Below are 19,471 nucleotides of genomic sequence, written 5' to 3' on the forward strand. Positions count from 1 at the left end.
TAATGCTACAAAGAAAAAAACAACCCCAAGCATCTACAGCTGCACATCTTTACTGATGTCATTGTAAATAGAATCATAGAATCAGCCAGGTTGGAAGAGACCTCCAAGATCATCCAGTCCAACCTAGCACCCAGCTCTATCCAGTCAACCAGACCATGGCACTAAGTGCCTCATCCAGGCTTTTCTTGAAGACCTCCAGGGAAGGTGCCTCCACCACCTCTCTGGGCAGCCCATTCTAATGCCAATCACTCTCTCTGTGAAGAACTTCCTCCTAGCATCCAGCCTATAGTTCCCCCAGCACAACTTGAGACTATGTCCCCCTGGCAGAAGAGACCAAGCCCCACCTGTCTACAACCTCCCTTCAGGTAGTTGTAGACGGCAATGTTTTTAGCTTACTGAGCCCTCTTTCAGCCTTCCTCAGAGGAGTGCTTACTAAAGCAGAAGAGGAACTGCTGCACCAACTCCAAACCAAAGGAAGATGCTCATAAGCCCAGTTTGGACATACTAATTGCACAGGCAAGTGAGTGCATGTGTGCAGAATACCACAAGCTTGGCAGTGGCTGACAAACAGCCCTGCTGTACTGCACGCTCCCTGCTCAGATCTGTAGGCACATCCCCCCAGTTGGGCTGAATTCTCCTACCCCTTCCTGCAGCTCTAGGCACCCACTGTAGCTGGGTGAGTGCAAAGCATCCTGGGTGCCCCACAGCTGCAGCCAGCGGCTCCTGTGCCTCCCAGCAAGCCGTGCATCACTAACTATTGATACAGGCCCATCCGATGGCTAGCTGCAGGACCCTACGGAGCCCATGAGGAGCTGAAGGAAATGCCACACCTGGGAGTCTCTGTTCTCTCATCTGTGAGGAGACAAACCATTTCCTGTTATCTGAGCTTTTGAATCACCTACATCTGAGATAGCTGGAATGAAGTGTGAGCTGAACTTCTGATAGTCATTATTCATTATTGTAAATATTGGTTTAGATTAGACAGATAGTTCTCAGCAAAACTCTGAGTGAAACAGACAGAGGTGGATTGTGCTAGTTTGAAGCTAGCTGGAATATTTTGGTGAGAAGAATTAGATTATAGGCTGTGAAAAGGGAACAATGGTGATGCCTACTTCACTCATAGGCTTGCTGAGATGTATAAAAACAAGAACACAAACATAGATAACAGAGTTGCTCTCTGGCTCTGGCTGCCTGCCCTTCTCTCTCTAACCTGCTGTCTGTGTAACTAATCCCTCTGCTTCCTAACACCCCTGGCCAATTCTCCAGAATCACCTTGAAAATAAGGCAAAATCTGGGATAAGGTAGAGAGATGGAAGGGAGGTGGAAGGGTGGTTGGGAGTCCCCCTCTTGGGGACTCTGTTTTTTGGGAGGGCTGTTGCATTTCTGTATTACTTTTTAACTTGTATATTTCTGTCTATAGCTGTATATAATGTAAATACCTGCTTGTATATTGTGCTAAACTGTAAATATAAAGCTTCATTCTGATTTCCAGCTTGGCTGAGCCTAGTCTGGGTGATTCTCTTAAGTGTGGGAGGGCGGGCAACACCCAAACCATCACACTGGTGCCATGCTGGGGGCAGTGAAACAAGCCTCAGATTGAAGAGGGAGCAGCCCTTCCCACCAGCTCCTTCTTTGGCATCACCCGGCCGAGGAGCAGGGCCAGGCTTGAGTCAGCAAGTGAATCCCGTGCCTGCTCTCCGACAGCCCAAATATTTATCAGGTGGAATCTCAGCCTGCAGAATATTGTGCTCATTTAAGCTCTTCACGTCCCAATGATTTTTTATTATTTCCATCGACCGCAATAAATGAAGAAAACGTTTCAGACTGCAGATGAAAGCATGTAAAAATCAATAACTGGGGTTTAAAAGATCTAGAATGGCTTGAATACATTCATTTTTCAAACGTAGTTTTTTTTTCCCCTCTGATCTTTAAATAGCTTTTCTTGGAGCATAACGGTTTTTGAAAAGTCAAATAGAGAGCATTAAGGGTATAATTACCATTTTAATTATAACTCAATCATCCTATCTGCTTTGCATAGAAATTACAGCTTTTATGTCAGGATTTTGGGTGCTCACAAACATTCAGCGGTAATTAATGCTGGAGGTTTTTCACTCTATAGGAACTCTACTGTCTAGCACTTATTTTAACTGGGCTCCATTCTAAAGGTGTCAATACACTGAATTTTAGACTCACGATCTTCAGCAAATCCTTCACTGTAAATATCTGCAAAGCCCAGGCAGAGAAGCAGCAGAGCCTGGCAGTCTCGCAAACAGAATGCACTTGCCTGCCTCCCTCCTCAGGTCTGATGTCAGACTGAATTCCAGGGGTGCCGATGAAAAGAATCCCACTAGTCAGAGTCTGACCAGGCTGGTGGAACGTGCCTGACAATACCAGTTGTGGAAGGTATTTCAGTACAGACACTATTTCTAGACATATTTAACACCTGCTATCCCTCCTTGGGATTTTATGATAACAGCTCTTTAAAAGATTTGCTTTAGAACATGAGTTTACCTTCCAGATTTGCCTGTTGCCTACCTCTGCAATGAGGAGTGCCTGTGAACATCACTACAATCCATCACAACCCAGATGGCTTTCACCTGGCTAACAGCACAATATTAGATGGAAGTTCATTTCCCTCCCTTACTGCTGAAATGGGAAAGAAAATACTCTATGGGTAGAAGCAGAAGGCAATGCAATGACTCTCCATTTCCAAACGGGCAGTGCTGCTCATCTCCTGACACCACAGAAGACCATTCTGTGTGTTTCTGATCTTCTCTACAGGCTGTGCTTTGCAGTGTGCTGAAGCAGCAGCCATCTCTTTCCTTTCCAAGCAAGATGAAGCCATGCAGGTTTTACAGAGGACTCTTGTGGAAGACATCCTCTGTCTCTCTTTGGGTGTTAATGACACCAGCACATTTTATGTACTCATTGATTATTTCTTGGCTCAAGCTTTTTGGGGGAGAAAAAAGATGACTCTTGCCAATAAGGCTCTGGCTGAAGTTGCAGAGTGTCATCCCCCAGAAGTGGCTGGGTCTGTATGCTGCAGTAGGATCTTCAGCACATGGAATTGCTTTTGCCTTCAATGAAAGCCTGGCATGAAAGTCCAGGGAAGATTCATGATGCTTATTATCAGCCTGCACTTGAGATAAATGTCTTGCACTCCCAGGTGAAGACCTACAAGCAGGCTACATCTGAAAGGCAGGTGATTAAAGCATTTTATGCCAATCACAGCATGCATTCTGCAGATCTGTGTGTAAGCAGCTCTAAGGTTTTTGATGGATGAATGGGAAGTATCTTCTCATCATACTCATCAGCAGCACAAGGTAAAGGTGAATAGAGTTTACACTTGGGCTGCTCCCTGTTCTGGACAGCTTTGCAAACAGCCCTCTCAGTTTCTCTCTGTCCCTAATCTCTGCCAGGATCCTGATACCACTTTAACACTGGCATCTGAAAGAGAATGCAAAGCTGTATATTGTGCTAAGCTGTAAATATAAAGCTTCATTCTGATTTCCAGCTTGGCTGAGCCTAATCTGGGTGATTCTCTTAAGTGTGGGAGGGGGGACAGGCTCTGCTCACTGCTCCCTGGGACAGGACAAGGAGCAACGGGTGTAAGTTGCAGCAAAAGAGGTTCAGCCTCAACACAAAGGGGAACTTCCTTGCTGTAAGGGTCACAGAGCACTGGAACAGGCTCCCCAGGGAGGTCGTGGAGTTTCCTTCACTGGAGACTTTCAAAGCCTGTCTGGATGTGTTCCTCTGTGATCTGTGTTAGATAGGATTGTCCTGCTCTGGCAGGGGGGTTGGACTCGATGATCTCTTTGGGTCCCTTCCAACCCCTAACATCCTATGATCCTATGAACTAATGATTGGACTCGATGATCTTGAAAATCTTTTCCAATTTAAGAAATTCTGTGATTAAATAATTCATTTTTTTGTCACTCTCCTGTAAACTTCGGAAGGGCTCAGCTCAATCCTCAAAGGGCATTAAAAATGTTTTCCCCAAACAAGCCTGGACTGCATATGAACCCTGATGTCATGTGGAAAACAGGATTTATAGTGAAAATACCAGGTCAGTACAAACCATAATGGTGCTGAGGACTGGAGTGGTTCTTTCAGTTTGTTTCTTGTAGCAGGGGAAAAAAAAGAAAAAGAAAAAAAGAGGTGAATATCCTTACCTAAAGAAAAATGACCACAGCACAGGCAATAATTCTTACATTCTGTTGTGGTAATACCTTCAATTTAACAACTGTCTGTGGGAAGGAGTTTCTCACAATGAGTTATTTAGTCACTATGCTGTCTGGGGTATAACTGTCACTCTGAAGGGAACATCCATGCTGTGATTTGCTGTCACTCTGTTGTACACTCTAAGTCCATTCATTTTTCCCCCTTAACAGGTGAAGATAATGCTGTGATACGCAGTAAGAGATAGATGATAAAAACAATTCTTTAAGAAAAAAAATAGACACAAGGGGTTTGGCAGGAAAATATGATAAAATGTTCAATTCTCCATTTTAAAGCACTACAATAAAACATGTCTGAAGTCAAGCACAGATAACATAAACAGCAGAGCACGGGTCTGCAGTCCCAGCACGATATTGCATAAGGAGCAATCATGAGGCATCCCCACCACAGTTGCCTGTCACACATTATTAACAAGAGTGTTTAGGGCTCTTAAAGAACCCTGCTAAAGAGACAGGATCAATTTCCACAAGACAGGGGTTGTGTTTGTATCAGTCGTACTTGACTTGACAGAATTATGAGCAATTGCAAACTCAGAGATCTTAAAGCCAGAAGGGACTGTTTTGATCTCACCCAGCTTCCAGCACAGCACTGTCTATGAAAATGTTAGGACAGCTTTTCCTGAAATGAGCTCAGTAGCCTGCAGACCAGAGGGAAAACAAATGGAAATCTCCCTATTCTAACCTGCTTGTGTTAACTGGGAGAGATTCCTGAAGACTGGAAGAGACCAAATTTCTCTGATCTGCAAGAAGGAATATCCTGTAGAGTACAGGTCTGACAACTTCACCTCCATACCTGGGAAAGGCATGCACAAAATCCTCCTGGAAAGCATTTCCAAACACACGAGGGAGAAGAAGGGGCCTGAGGAGCAGCCCATGTTGATTCATGAAGGGGAAATTGTTTCTGAGCAATCCAACAGTCTTCTGTAATGAGGTGACTGGCTTGGGGTCTGAGGAGAGCGCACTGCACCTTGGTTACCCTGGCTTTAGCAAAGCCTTTGACCTTGTCTCCCATGGGAGCATCACAGGCAAGCAGACAACGCCTGGTTTCGCCTTCAGGGGACTGAAATTTGGCTGTAAGGCTGGGACAAGAGGGCTGTGAGCAGTGACATGGGCCCCACCTGAAGGTGTGCCACTAGTGCTATACCCCAGGGCTCGGTATTGCTCAACACATCCACAGCTATTAACGTCCTCATGAATGATCCTGATGGTGGGTCAGGGTACTCTCAGCAAGCTGGCTGGGGATACCTCTCTGGCAGGAGTGGCTGATATGCCAGAGCATTGTGCTGCCTTCAAGAGTGCCCTTGACAGGCTAGAGAAATGGGCTGACAGGAACTTCATCAAGTTCAATAAGGAGAACTGCTAAGTCCTGCAGCTAGGGACGACAACCCCACGCACTCAAATGGGCTGGAAGCCAACCAGCTGGAGAGCAGATTTGCTAAGATGGGCCTTGGGGTCCTGGTGGACAACAAGATGACTGAGCCATGGCAAAGAAGACAAACAGCCTTCTGGGCTGCATTAGAAAAAGCATTGTCAGCATGTAGAGGGAAATGATGCAACACCTCTGCTCAGCACTGGTGAGGCATGGCTGGAGTGCCAGCTCCAGTGCTGGGCTCCCCAGTGCAAGAAAGAGATGCACATACTGGACTGAATCTAGCTAAAGGCTGCTAAAATGAAGAGACTGGAGAACCTCTCCTGTGAGGTGAGGCTGCAAGAGATGGGGTTCTCCATCCTGGAAAAGAAAGGGCTCAGGTAGATACATAAGTGTGCATAAACAGTTGAAGGAAGGGAATAAAAGCAAGATAGTCAGAATCTTCTCAGTAGTGCTCAGTGCCAGGACAAAGGGCAATGGGCACAAAAGAAAAATAAATAAATTAGTCTGAATACAAGAAGTGGTTTTTTTCCCCTGTGATAGGGTCAAACAGTCAAACTGTTCAGTGTTACCAGCACGCATTTGAACTCAGATGATCAATTCTGGGTTGCCAACATAGCTACAAAAAAGCCAAACAGTGTTTATTTCTTGCCTGCTCCCTTGGCCCCACCAATCAAGAACTGTGATGACTGTTCACATATTTGCCCTTTCCAGTTTTGTCCCAGACTGATGCATGGGCTCAGCCTCTCCATCCATAAGGAACCCGTTGGAATGCACTTTCCCTGGTTCAGTAGGATTGTGCCCTACTGCTTACTTCAATGTCACCTGCTACTTTGGTCTCTACAGCCTGAAACATGAAGAGCCTCACAGACCTAATATAAGAGAAAAACAATTCTATATGAAAATAATTAATTAGTATAGTCAAGTCCAAATGCACCCAACAGACATCTGCCCCTTGTGTTGTGTGTTCCTGCACTGACAGCTAACTGATGCCAGAGTGCCCACGTATGTGTCATAGGAGCAAGACCTCTGCTATGCACCACTCCATACAACCTGTGAGATGTCTACAGCAGCCAGGCAACCCAAGAGAGGATGCAGAGACATCATGCCTCTGGTGTGGTACCCACTGACACTGCAGCAATTGCCACTACTGCTCTTCCAGCCTTCTCAGGGCACGACAAGGGTGGAGGGAGCTGCCAAAGTGTGGCAGAAGTGGCTTTTGCACAGACTCTAGCTGTGCACATGCTACAGCCAGACCTCCACTGCTGTGGGCTCCTGTACTGGCTGCAGTTGCAGGTACCTGTATCAGTGTTACATGGCCAGCAAAAGGTTTCCTGCCTGGTGCTGAGGCCAGAACAAGGCCTACACAAGGCTGCCAGTTGCCCACACTTTTGCACAACTCCCATAATCCCATTTTATCTGAAAAAGTTCACTTATCTTCCAAAGGGAACAAACTCAGAAGCATCACAGCACATCTGTTTCAGGCCTCAGACAGAGCAATACCATTACAGCAATTCAGTTTGTTGGGGAACTTTAACCAAGAAATAGTGAATTAACATGCACCATAAGGAAGCACCTAGGAAGCCCAAGACTTCTTTTACACCCTCTGGACTCTGCAAATTCAAACAGATTTGTACCTCTCAAAGAAAGGACTCATAGGCCCCTTGTGTTAAGAAGAGAAGAGACAGGATCAAATAGATGTCTTGTCAACGTGCTGCCCAATCTGCTGGCTGCTGCCTCAGGGGAAACTGCATTGTCCCCTGAGGAGGAGTAGTTTGGGTTGCTCTTGCTTCTATAAAGTTCTCATTTTTCTGTTCTACAGATAGGGACTGAGAGTCTTGAGATAGCTGCTGCTACCAAATACAGTTGTGCAGTCTCAAGGATTAGTAGGAGCAGCAGCAATCTGATCACAGAAAGCTAATTTTGTTAGGAAAGCAACCTGAAAGCATGCCCACAAATCTCTTCAGCAGAAATATCCACATCACACGAACTCCTGCTGCCATGAAGGGAGATAAAACGGTAGGCAAACTCCTCTGACCGCTTCACTGGTCCTCCTAGCTTCTGCACTGCAGTTGCAGCAAAAGCTATACTGAAAGAGATCAAAAATGTTTGGCCAACAGACCTGTACCCTACAGGAAGAAGAGCAGGGTTCTCATGGACCCTGTAAAGAAGCCTTGCTTTGGATTCAAAGGGCAAATGGGCCCTCTGCAATTTCTTTGTTTTAAAAGCTTTCTGTTCATGAAATACAAGAGGAAAAAAAAGGTCAACAACTTTTTTTCCAGAATTACCCCTGTAACTAAATGTGTGAAAAGGCTGAGTGATACATGGGGCATATTTCCTCCAGTGATAAAATAAGAATGACCTCTGTGACTCCATTTAGGTTCCACCTCTCCTGAGTTACGAGCCAGTCCTCACTTGTAAGGTACATCCCATAGCTCATTCAAACTCTCACGACCACAGAACTCTCTTCCAGGAAAAAATATGCTTCCTCCAGCCTGCAGAGGCTTACCCATGTCAGAGGAAGTATATTATTGTCTTTAGTGCTGTTAGGAATTACCTTCAGGATGTTTCAGCTCATTACCTCAAGTCTTCATCAGCTGTTTTCCAAGCCTGGCAACCTTTGTGATGCAGCTGCTGTATATATCTCCAGTATTGATTCTGGTCCTCCTGCTACATTACATGTAATACATGTAAACAGACAAGAGCGCTTTGCCACTGGCTGGCAAGGTGCAAAGCGGTAGCAGATTTTGCAGCTACAAAACACAGATAAAACCTTGAAGTAATCAGCTGAACTGTCATGGAACTAATTCCATGATATAGTGGAAGCAATTATTTGCACTTATATGTCTCATTGTAAAATACAATCAGTGCTAAAGCAATCCCGTTAGTGTTGTCAAGGACACATTTAGCCCTAAATGCTCCCCCTTTAATCAGTAACCAGTTATTAATTAATTAGGTAGCAATCACATTGTTTTAAAAACGTTCATATTATTATTGCACTTGATTCTGTGCCTCTGCACAGCTCACTTCACTTGCTGCAAGTGCAGTTGTGTTAATGTGCTCTAATGCAAGCGATTAGCACAAGGACGGGGCCCTAACATCTGACTCAAGATGTAACCCAGTGGTTCTCACAGCTGCCTGCTTCCTCCCAGACCGCTCCTGCCTAGCTGAGCTCTGCTGGCAGAGAGGAAAATGGAAACCAGCAACAGGATAACCAGAGCCAGCAAAGAGAATTTAAGCTGAGGACTTTGGGAGCTGTGAGTGACCCTGTGCCACAGGCAGCCATGGGGCTGGCTGTGTGTGGGGTAGGAGTTTGCTGCCCACAGCTGGGTGTGCAGCCTGGCACCAGTGGGCCATGAAGCAGCTCGGAAAGCAGGTGAGCTAGCAAGCAGAAATGAGGCCAATTGAGAGTTCTCTTGCCTGTCTGCTGTGCTGCAGGGAAAGACATAGCTCTGTTTTCCTCTGTTGGTCCAGGTCTGCAAACCCATCAGTTCCAATGGTGCAGGTGAGTGGTGTGGCTAACAGTTCACACAGAAGACATCTTCTGCTCTCCTAGCATTAGCACTGATTACTTATGCTTACTAAAGAATCTTTTTACAGTAGATTTTTCTTCTAGCCTGAAAGCTTTTAGCAAGAGCAGATACCAACTGTGTCAAGAGAGAAACAAATACCAGTAGAAAACAAGACTATATCTGAATTGCATTTAATAGGTGCCAGAAGCAGTAGAGTAAGGATATGCAGCTGAAGTAGTTCAGGCAGAGATAGCTCAACTTTTTACTGTGCTTATTTAAATAGAGAAGCCTGAACTGCAGATTAGCTATTTATCAGCTGCATGATGGAATGAGAAAGAGCTGCAAAATATTTCAGGGTAAGTTTGATATTTTATTCACTATAAATCCACAGGCTCAAATCCTGCTCTGGTTTATGCCGGTGGGAATAGGGAATAAAAGTATTAGCTGCCCACGTTGTTGTGTGGCTTCATGCCCACATACAGCACAGAAAATTTAGTTCATGTTACTTCAGTTATTCACTTAATTTCCTAGCCACAAAAAGGACTGGTAGTATTTGTAATTCTAGCAAGGCTATGTGCAAAGACATAAGCTCCCTGAAGATGGCATGGGTAGCAAAACACAGCTCCCAGCTCCCATGGAAGCATTTCCCTGTGTGCACCTTTGCAAGGATTTCACTTCAGGACTGAGCTCTAACTTCAACAGTTTCCCACCCTAACTTAGTATTTTTTTGCCTAATTTTCATCAAGGGTGTCAGTGCTGCTTCTCACCCCTCCAAAATTGTCCCCAGCTCCTCGTTGGAGTAATTTGTACGTTTTAGGCTTCTGCTCCTGACCTCTCACCACCTGCCCCTCGAGTCTGGAGCTGGGAGCAGCTCTGCCCCCGCACGCCAGTCACCAACAGCCGGCGCTGATCTCCCTGCCGGCATCTCGCATTTCGAGAGGGGGAAGAGAAAACCACAAGAGGCTGCTAACGACCACAGTACGAGTGGTTAATTTGCTCGGATCAATTTCTGTCAAAGGCAGCCTGGAAGTCTTTTTCCCCCCAGCTTGCCTCTGCAATGTTTCTTTCTCTCCCGCTGCTCAGCTCAGCCTCACTGCCGTTTGCTGCTGACCTGTCGTTATCGAGGGGTCCCCAACGGATCCCTCCGATCTGCACAAACTGCTCCCACTCTTCCATGGGCTTTGCTCAGTTATGTGCTTGCAGCTCATTTACATGGCAAGGATGCCAGTCTGCCTGTAAGGACATTCTAGTTTGGCTTTTTTGTGCCTGATTTTTGATATATAAAGGAGACTATATATGTTTTTCCCTTTTGGAGAGAGGGAGGGCATCCGATCTCTTAAGTTCACAGATCTCAAAGCAAAAAAGATGCAAAGCTGTAGTTTTCTGAAAATCTACATCAAATTTACTGTCCTGCCTTTATAGGGGGGGGGGAAATTTAAACTACACCAAAGAGTGTGAATCTGAAAGACATTGCTTGCTTAGGAATAGAGCATTTAAAAGGAAAATTTATGCACTGTAGCTTGTCAGTGTTTTGGGGGATGCTGTTAATTTCTTCTTGTCAATGTTCTCCAGAACATGGTGACAGCAGCAGCCTCATCCCTCCTGCACTTTGATTTCCCTCAAAGTCAAAATGTAAAAACATGCAGCTGAAGGGTCTTGCCCTGGAAAAGCCGAGGGCATCTCCTATCAGATTATTGTGAATGTGACCAAAAATATCCTGGACACACACACACACAAAGGAAGTGAAAAAATAATTGCTACTTGAGGATTCATATATGCTTTTCAGAACTGTTTTGAATTTGAGTGAACCACTAATGAGTTAATGCATGTTAACACATCTTACCACCTTCTCTAGTAGACAGCACCAAGTAGAAGGGCAAATGCAGTCATGCTGAGATATTTGCTAGACTAAACGTTGACGGTTTAGGCCATGCCTGAAGCATCAGAGAAAGAGGGAGATGTTTGTGCTCAGGAGCAGCAGCATGCTACAGCACTGGCAAAGGTGTATTTTCAAGGACACAAGTCCAGAACTGTCAAAGATAACCTGTGCGTCAGGAACTCATGCCTGATGTTCTGGTAAGGTCCATGTAACTCAAGGTAGGATAACAGCCTTGAGTGGCCTTAGGCTGAGCACTGATGGGAGAATGTGCAATGCCACCAAAGGCAGAAAAACATGACATCTGAATGTGTTGTCAGTCCTGGCTAGGGATTAACCCTCTCTGGGACGAGCTGCAAGCTCCATGATCTATAGGAAAAAGGCAGGGCTTTATTGTTTCCCTTGTGTGGGAGCTGGTAACTACCTTTAGCATCTGTGAGGATGTTTTCCAGAATGGTAACCCTCATGGACTTCTCTCCATGTTACCTTGTTATAAGCCACTCTAAGTACTATTCTAGGACACTATCTGTATCTTCTGCTGCACATCAGTCAGCTCCTCTGCCTCTAATTGCTGCTGTGGCCATAAGCCTTCAAGGAGCTTTATGCCTGTTAGGATATCAACCATTGCTCCCTATTACCTCCTGGCTCAGCTTTCTTTGGCTGCTGCATGTTGATGGCCACTGCCTTGGTTTGCAGAGGGTTTCTGTGTAGCGGCATGGGGTTTGAACAAACATGTTTGGTGCCTGCTCCAAGCACTGCTTGAACGCAGTTTCTCTGTGTTAGGGCAATCAAGCCCTAAGAGTACATTTCTCATCTTCTTGAGAACTGTTGTCCATATGATGAGTGTGCAAAGGCCTTCAGACACTGAGGGTTAGAATGACTTGTGTATATATACACCCAGGAGAGTGGAAGAAAAGAGGAGGTTGGTTCAGGACTAATGAGTTTGTTCTCCAACATCCCTGAGAGGATTATTCCTTAAAAGTATAGGGCAGAGTTGATTTGGATAAAAGCTAATTATCAAACAAGAAATGAAGCCAGTGCTGCTGCCTTCACCCTCCCCACGAGACCTTGGAGACTCACATTATCCTGTGTGTTTAACCTAATAAAGCAGTGACCCACATAAGAGGGAAAGGAGTTGATTGCAATTACTTCTGTGAGCAGTGGTGCCCGGCTCATAGAAGATGGCTTAAAAATAGGAACTCAGCAGGGAAATGGCATGAACAGAAGAACCCAGAAATCATGGGATGCTTGGGCTGTTTCTCTGAACTAGCCAAAGGACATCCATTCTGGTCACTTGCCTGTGTTCAAGGAATGTTCTCTTTTCACCTTTAGTTTTAAAACGTGAACTGGATAAAGAGCATAAGAAGCAGCAGCACACAAGGAATTTACACAGCGCACCAGTGGGGCCTCAGTGGCAAGGGCTCGTCTGGGTGACATATCAGTGTAGCACTGATTTCAAGGTACCATTGCCTGAATTCTGCTTTGATTACACGACTGGAGTCTGCGGCTGATGTGATAACAAGCAGGTTAAGAGCAATCACTCGTAGGTGCTTTCCTATCAAACGTCTACTCCAGTTCAGAAGACAAGCAGGTTAGCTTGCTTTGGATGGAAGCTCTGACTTCTCAGTCAGAAAAGTGGAAAGGATGGAAAAGCAACATCAATTTGCCTAAAGGCAACACTGAAGTATTTAAGGTAGAGGAGGAAAGGTTTATGGATGCATTAATATTTTATGCCTAGAAAGCTGATGGATATCATGAGACATAGACAATATTGACTGTTGTCACTGTAAAAACTTTCTGGTGAGAGGAAATGGACAATTTATCTACTTTCCCAGGGAATGTACATATTTATCTCCATTTCTGTTTCTCAGGAGTAAGCAAATATTTTGTCTTAACAGGACATCATGCATCACATATGTGAAAAAAGAAATAAAATAAGCCTTGATCTGATGAATTTTGCTCCAATTAGAGAGCCAAACTCATTTGCAGACATCCATATAAACAGTAAATGAACAACAATGGATTTTCTTCTTCCAAAGCACATGAGCCAATCCTCCAGCTTTGTTTGGCTGTATAAACGTCTAAACACATCCTTTACATCCACTACAAGAAGTCCAAAGCCTACTCTGCCCATTAATTCTCACCATTCCCAAGATTAAGCCCTAAATATATTCCACCTATGGAATTTTACAACGTGCACGCTGTTTGGTGTCTACGTGTACGTATATCATCCTTCCAGAGGGCAGCAGGCATGAGCGTTGGAGCAGCTGAGATGGAGAGGCAGGAGAAAGGCTGGGTTTCTCCAGCACTACTACACAGAGGCACCACTGAAAGGCCAAACGGATGCAACAAAAGACAAGGGACAAAGACGTCGCCACTCTCCCCGCTCCTGCGTGTGGCACTGGGGAAGCTGCAGGCTCTGAGCTGCTGCCTCTCCCGAGGGAGCCGGCAGTGTGTTCTGTCTCCCCAGGCCCGACGACCTGCCTGCTGCGCAGTGCTCTGCTCTGCTCTGCTCTACCTGCAGCACGGCTGGCTCAGGGACCACGAGAGGGAGGCAGTCGTCGTAAAATGAATGGCAGAGCCTGCTGCTGACACTGGACGCGGAAGGGAAAATCTGTTTGAATAATTAAGGCTTCCTAGATGTGACTACAGATAAAATAAGATAAAGAATGCAGTTTGGGCCTGACTGTAACACTCCAGCTCAAGCAGAGAAGGCTTTGTGTGGAACTCGACCAAAGCAAGCCTCACTCCAGGCGCTTGTACTACAGCTCCATTTAGCAGAGCGTAACGATCATGGCTTGTATTAAGTAGGTAATAATGAAGCATCATAAACAACGTCAGGATGCTGGTCCAGGATGAAGCAGGGGCTTTAACGAGGTCCAGCTTGCCGGGAGCTTTTTGAAGTGTCCCTAGCTCACTTATGAAGCCAGAAAGCACCGACGGCGACTCTGACAGCTGTGAGTGCCTAGTTTAGAAGGAAGTTTTATGTGTGGATGACACCAGCCTGGGATTCAGCTTTCATGTACTAACTAGCTCTGCTTGTTGCTGGAGCCCTAATGGCTCTGCACAAACTGTCTCACCATAATGGGTCACACAAATGCTAACTCTTCACAGATCAGATCCACACCATCAGCCTCCCCAGTAGGTGAGGTGGCTGGCTCCTGGTGGGCAAGACAGGAGTCAGCAGAGTCCATGCCGTGTCTCACTAGCCACAGTTAATGAGTGATCCAGACTCTGGAGGGAAGAAAACAGATGCTGGTTCTGCAGACATGTGAACAGTGTGGAATATTTCCAACTACTGAGATAGTAGGCAGCCACCAAGGCAGGTGGCTGAATCAGACTCACCCCACTCTAAATGCACTCTAACCAAAAGGGCTTTTCAGAGTCCTTCTAAGGGAAAATAAGATATTTCTGGCTTTCCTCTTCTGAGAGGAAGAAAAGCTTTGGGTTGCTTATAAACATCAATGATGAAAGTATATATACACCTAAGAAAAATGCCTTTTGACCTTAAGGATGTTCTGCCATGAAGGTATTAAAATTATGTTTAATGTCTCTAAGTGAAGATCAGCCATTAATTAACTGATTGTAACCATTATTAAAGCTCTCCTAAGTCTTATCAATTAGCTGAATGGTCTATTTACACTGTAACATCTTCCTTATAAGGGTTTTGTTTAGGTACCTAATGCTCTGAAAGGCCTGAGCATGTTTTGTATCATGTAAGACTTAGCCACAAATGCAGGTGAATCTTTTGGGGATCCTGTTGGAGCTATCTATGGCCAGGAGTGAGCAGGGAGTTACAGGGTACAGCAGACATGGAGCAAAAGAAAGAGGTATGGAGAGTGCTGATGGCCACACCAACTCAGCCAATTCTCTCTGCAGCAGATAGCTGGAGTGTGCCTGCAGCCCAGCTGATGCAAAGCCCTGTACTATTTTGAAGTGCTGCCTGGTTGTCACATGCAAACTTCTTAGCGCATCCACACATATGTCCTGCTGCTGTGGGAGCCGTGACCAGAGTCCTTTCTGCCCCCTTAATTTGTGAGTCCGTGCAGGCAGACCTTCTGCAGCTCCTTTTCATCTTGCATGGATTGTATACATTAAAATACAGTAATTTCTTCATTTGAGGCTCAGGCTGTAACCTCTATGGGGCAATAATCATCTTTTATGAGGGGCTGGAGGTGGTCCTGTTTCCTCAGCTGTGACCCTAGAAGTGATTGCAATCTTATTAGCAACCAGGATAATAATAAGGGTATTCAGTGCACTAATGCTGTGCCTCTAAATTGGTTCTTTTGCCATTGTTTGGCTTAAGAAATTGTAATCCTATAAATGTCTTGCCTGCCTGTTGCTCTGATTATAAAAAACAACTTTCCCCACCTACAGAGTAGAAAATAGATATCTGAAAATCAAACATTATTTGTATTGTAGAGACATCTCTCTGGTCCCCACCATGTCCCTTTCTTGCACCTCACTGCCAAGAGCCACACAGACACCTATCAGCTGTTTCCCTTTCTGTAGGAGAACAGAGAGAAGGTTATAAAGACCTATGTCTAGCCACCTAACCAGACAAAGCCCTTCACAGGAACATGCTGCCACAGCTTCTCACAGCTCAAAGCCAGCTTGTGTGCCGCCCCTCTTTGCACCAGTCTGTCCCAGGGTACCTCCAATTCCTTCTTCTCCCCCTCCCTCCGCCGCAGGTTTGAATGAGAGGAGAAGGTGTGAAAACTGCTTCCCCCCCAACCCCTGCCCTGCAGGCTTGAAGGGAGGCAGCCAAAGGTGCCTCTCCGCACGTGAGCTGACCCATGTGGAAGCCTGTGCTGGCATCAGGCTGGTGCTTGGCTGGGTTTTCATGCCCAGTATGAATGGTAAATGGACACTTTGTCTAGAAAAGGATAAACAGAGCAAGGGAGAACAGGAAAAAGTACCTGCCTTGAGAGTTCCCCATTTTGAAAGAGCTCCTGACAGAGTGACTGACAGAACAGGTTCTTGCCGTGACTGGACTGTCCCCAGTTTTGGACTGCTCCTGCCTTTTTGTATGGCTCTTGGTTTTACACCGTCCCTGCTTTAGGACGGTTCTCCTCACTTCTACATCTTTCTGTGTGAACTTGCAGGCTTGGCAAGCCCTGGGGTCCCTTGAGAGAGCTGCCAGCAGCATCCAGACCGACCTCTCTTGGACCATATCAGCAGCCAACTTCCTGACTGCCTTTTAAATTGGGAAGACGCTAGCAGTTTTGGCTCTCCTCTGCCACTGTGAAGGCAGTATCTTCCACAATCATCCCATTCCTGGAGGAAGAGCTCGAGACATTTCTGAGTTTGGTGGCTCTGCCACTCACCTCGGGCTTCTGCTGCGTGGATCTATAATACTGGATATTGCCTGAAGTGTCAGAAGGCTGCTCCTGCAGAGGAATCCAGCAAGGGATCACTGTCGAATACCTATCTCACCTCTGTGAGTAAGACTCGCTGCTCCCTTCATTCTCTGCTTCACCCTGATTGATTTTGGGGTAAAGCTGTGTTTGTAGCTTAGCCTTTTCAATTTCCTGACTTCCTAAATATCTAAATTTATCTATAATATCCTTTTTGAAGAAATTCCCAATTGAACTGAATCTGTAAATAAACCTAAACTAATTTTTGTCTACTGTTTGGGGGCAAGGTTCCAGGAAAATAAAATAATTCTATTTTTATAATTCCTAACTTGGCCACATTAATTCCCTGCCTCCATGGCACTGTCGAACCTGTCACTGGAGCCTGAGGCCCAACTTCACTGTGACACAGGTGAGAGGGCGTGGCTACAAGGAAGGTGGTCGGTGAGGACCAAGAGAGAAATGAAGTCAAGCATGCAGCAACAACTGCTACCACAGGAACACAGAGAAACAGGGCTCTGCCATGAGAGGTGTAGGGTGTGGGGCTTTCCCCAGCACACCGCTGCTCTTCTCACAACACTGCTCACCAAGTGACACTGGAATCCCTGACTCACTCAGCATAAAGAATAATGGCAGTGGGAGTGCTAAGGTTCCTTTGACCAGCAAAGGAAGCTTTTGGCAAATAGGAGATTTAACTGGAGCCCAATGGTTATCTTTATTTGCCAAAGGAAAAAGTGTTCCTTTTTCTGTGATACATACACAAAATACAATGAAGTTTCATGTACTAAATTGACAGCTGCTGCTTTGAAGGCCCTGGATGTGAACCAACAGCAGCAGTGTTAAGCCATTTCAAAGAGGAGTGGATGTGATTTTCACACCTATTCTTTTTTAATTTAGGACCATTTGAAATTCAAACATCCCTCTATTGCTAATTTGTTATGGCAATATTAATTAATGGGTTTGCTCTACAGCAGTGAGAATGGTGTTCAGGCTGAGTGAGATAGATTAGAAGGACTACAAGATTAGAAAAACAAGCTGTACACTGGTCAGATGCAGCTGGGGGTCACCTTGATCTCCTGTGCTCAGCACATTGCACTTGGGAAACCTGGGAGCTGTGACGTATTTCTACCAGCGCAGACTCATTAGGGCTGCACCCTCTGATACTGTCTCCTTGTTTGGAATACAGCAACATCAGCTGCCAAAGTGGGGAGAAACAACTGTCAGACTTTCACAAAAGCTGTTAATGGAAGAAATGCCATATTATTGGATGGACTACAGCAGTGCAGACCAAGTATGCTAGGAAATGAGGAGCAATATTCACTGAATTAGAGTAGAGACTCAGTAACATGTAACTGCCCCTCTCACAACTCACTCTATCTCTGCCATTAGTTTAACAGATCTCTGGGCTTCTGTCTTGGCTACTCTGCTCAGCATGGTATGCCCAGCCTCAGACCACCAATAGCATTTACCTTGCACTTCAATGGCATAACACAGATAAGACTCCTGGTTGGAGGAAGAACAGTAGCTGATAAATTGTGTGACTGTTTCAGCTGGTCCTTGGATTATCTTGGCTACCTACTATTCACTCTACAGGTGTGCAAGAGCTCAGGTGCCCCAGCCATCACTGTACCTGCATGAGGACCGCAGAAGTGGAACAAAGCACTGTTGATGGCAGCAAAGAAGCCACAATCTCAATTGTTTTGTCTTTAAATTATTACATTAGAAAGTTCTCATGTGTATGAATTCATGCAAGGTTCAGTGGGGGACAGCAAAGCAGCCAGCAAAGCAGCCAGCAGGATGGGACTAGAGATTCCTCACTATACCCAAGTGCTAGATCTCCCTGGGAAAGGCTTGGCATTCATCAGAACAAACCATCCTTTACCAGAATGAATTCTGCCAGGGCACAACACAGATTTCTCACTTGGAGGAGTACTGGCAGACAGAACTTGCAGGCTGGCCAAGGCTTCCAATATGCCTGCAAAGCACTCTGTGAAGATCACAGCTATTATTAAATTATGTTATTATCCCACTGGCTCATGGAGTTTACAAAGCAGAGTTAAAAGGAAGAGGTGGGGGATTATGTTGTATTTTAAAATTTACATTTCTCATGTTTACTTTTGTTTTGAAACAGGGGAAGAAAACTTGGTCACCAGACCCTGCAGGCAATCACATTACCTAAAGGAGTCACGTCCTAGCAAACTCCTCGGACATCTAACGAACATCTTTGCTAATGTTAATGAGAATTGCTACCAATAATTTGCATTTACACACTACTTAAGGATCTTGAAGTGTTCTTTCAAATAATATGCCCATTTTTATTACAGGCATATTGGCTTTAAATGACTTGCCTAGGGTCGCACAGCAAGCCAGCAGCAGAGCGACTCTCAGTGCTCTGCATTAAATCCTGGACATTACCATCTCCCTCCATAAAGGGAGCTTTGTAGTAGTAGATCAGCTCCTGGTGCTGGTGGATGAAACCCTTTATGATAGGACAAACAAATAAAGCAATGACTCCAGCCCATATAATGCTCCCCACTGTCTGCAAATCGTGCCTTCCTTTGAACTGAGAAAACTGACAGAAGCCTGAGCGATGCTAAGATAGCCTTTGCCTTATGAGCAACCATGAAACGTTGACGTAAAAAGTGTGTACCTCACATCTATATTTTCTGTAACCTCTACATTTATTCTAGGAAAACTTCAGAGCTTTCACTACCCCTTGTGCTGCTGGAGGCACCTTTGAAAGTAAGAAAAATACAGCCCCAAGTATAAGGCCATAATAAACAAAACCACTTAAATTTTCCAGTGGCAGAATTGTCTAGAGAGTTTGCTCTGGCACAGGCACATTCCTTGTCACTGCTCTTTCCTCTGAGGGGCACTGTCCTCATGAAAAATTAACTGTAAAAGCAGGCTTTGGGGCACCCCGTTGGTTATGAGCTCCCTTCTGTCATGAGAGATGCAGCAGTGCACCCGACTCTCCTGCCTGAGTCAGTGCCATCATTCTCTGCAGCAAAGTGACACATTGGAGTGCTTCCTATGGAAAGGGCTGCAAATGGTACCAAATTATTGCAGGATACGATCCTCAAGCTTTTGTGTGTGGCATCTGGCTCTTCCTATGGGAAAAG

General features: G+C 45.4%; 1 protein-coding gene across 1 annotated transcript in view; it reads right to left on the reverse strand.

The window, feature by feature from the left end:
* ADARB2 (adenosine deaminase RNA specific B2 (inactive)) overlaps window positions 1–19,471 on the reverse strand; it is a 276,627-nt gene that overhangs the window by 64,655 nt on the left and 192,501 nt on the right. The gene's annotated exons all lie outside the window — the stretch shown is intronic.

This window comes from Pogoniulus pusillus, chromosome 23 (genome assembly GCF_015220805.1).
Source record: "Pogoniulus pusillus isolate bPogPus1 chromosome 23, bPogPus1.pri, whole genome shotgun sequence".
In the NCBI taxonomy this organism is placed as follows: Eukaryota; Metazoa; Chordata; class Aves; order Piciformes; family Lybiidae; genus Pogoniulus; species Pogoniulus pusillus.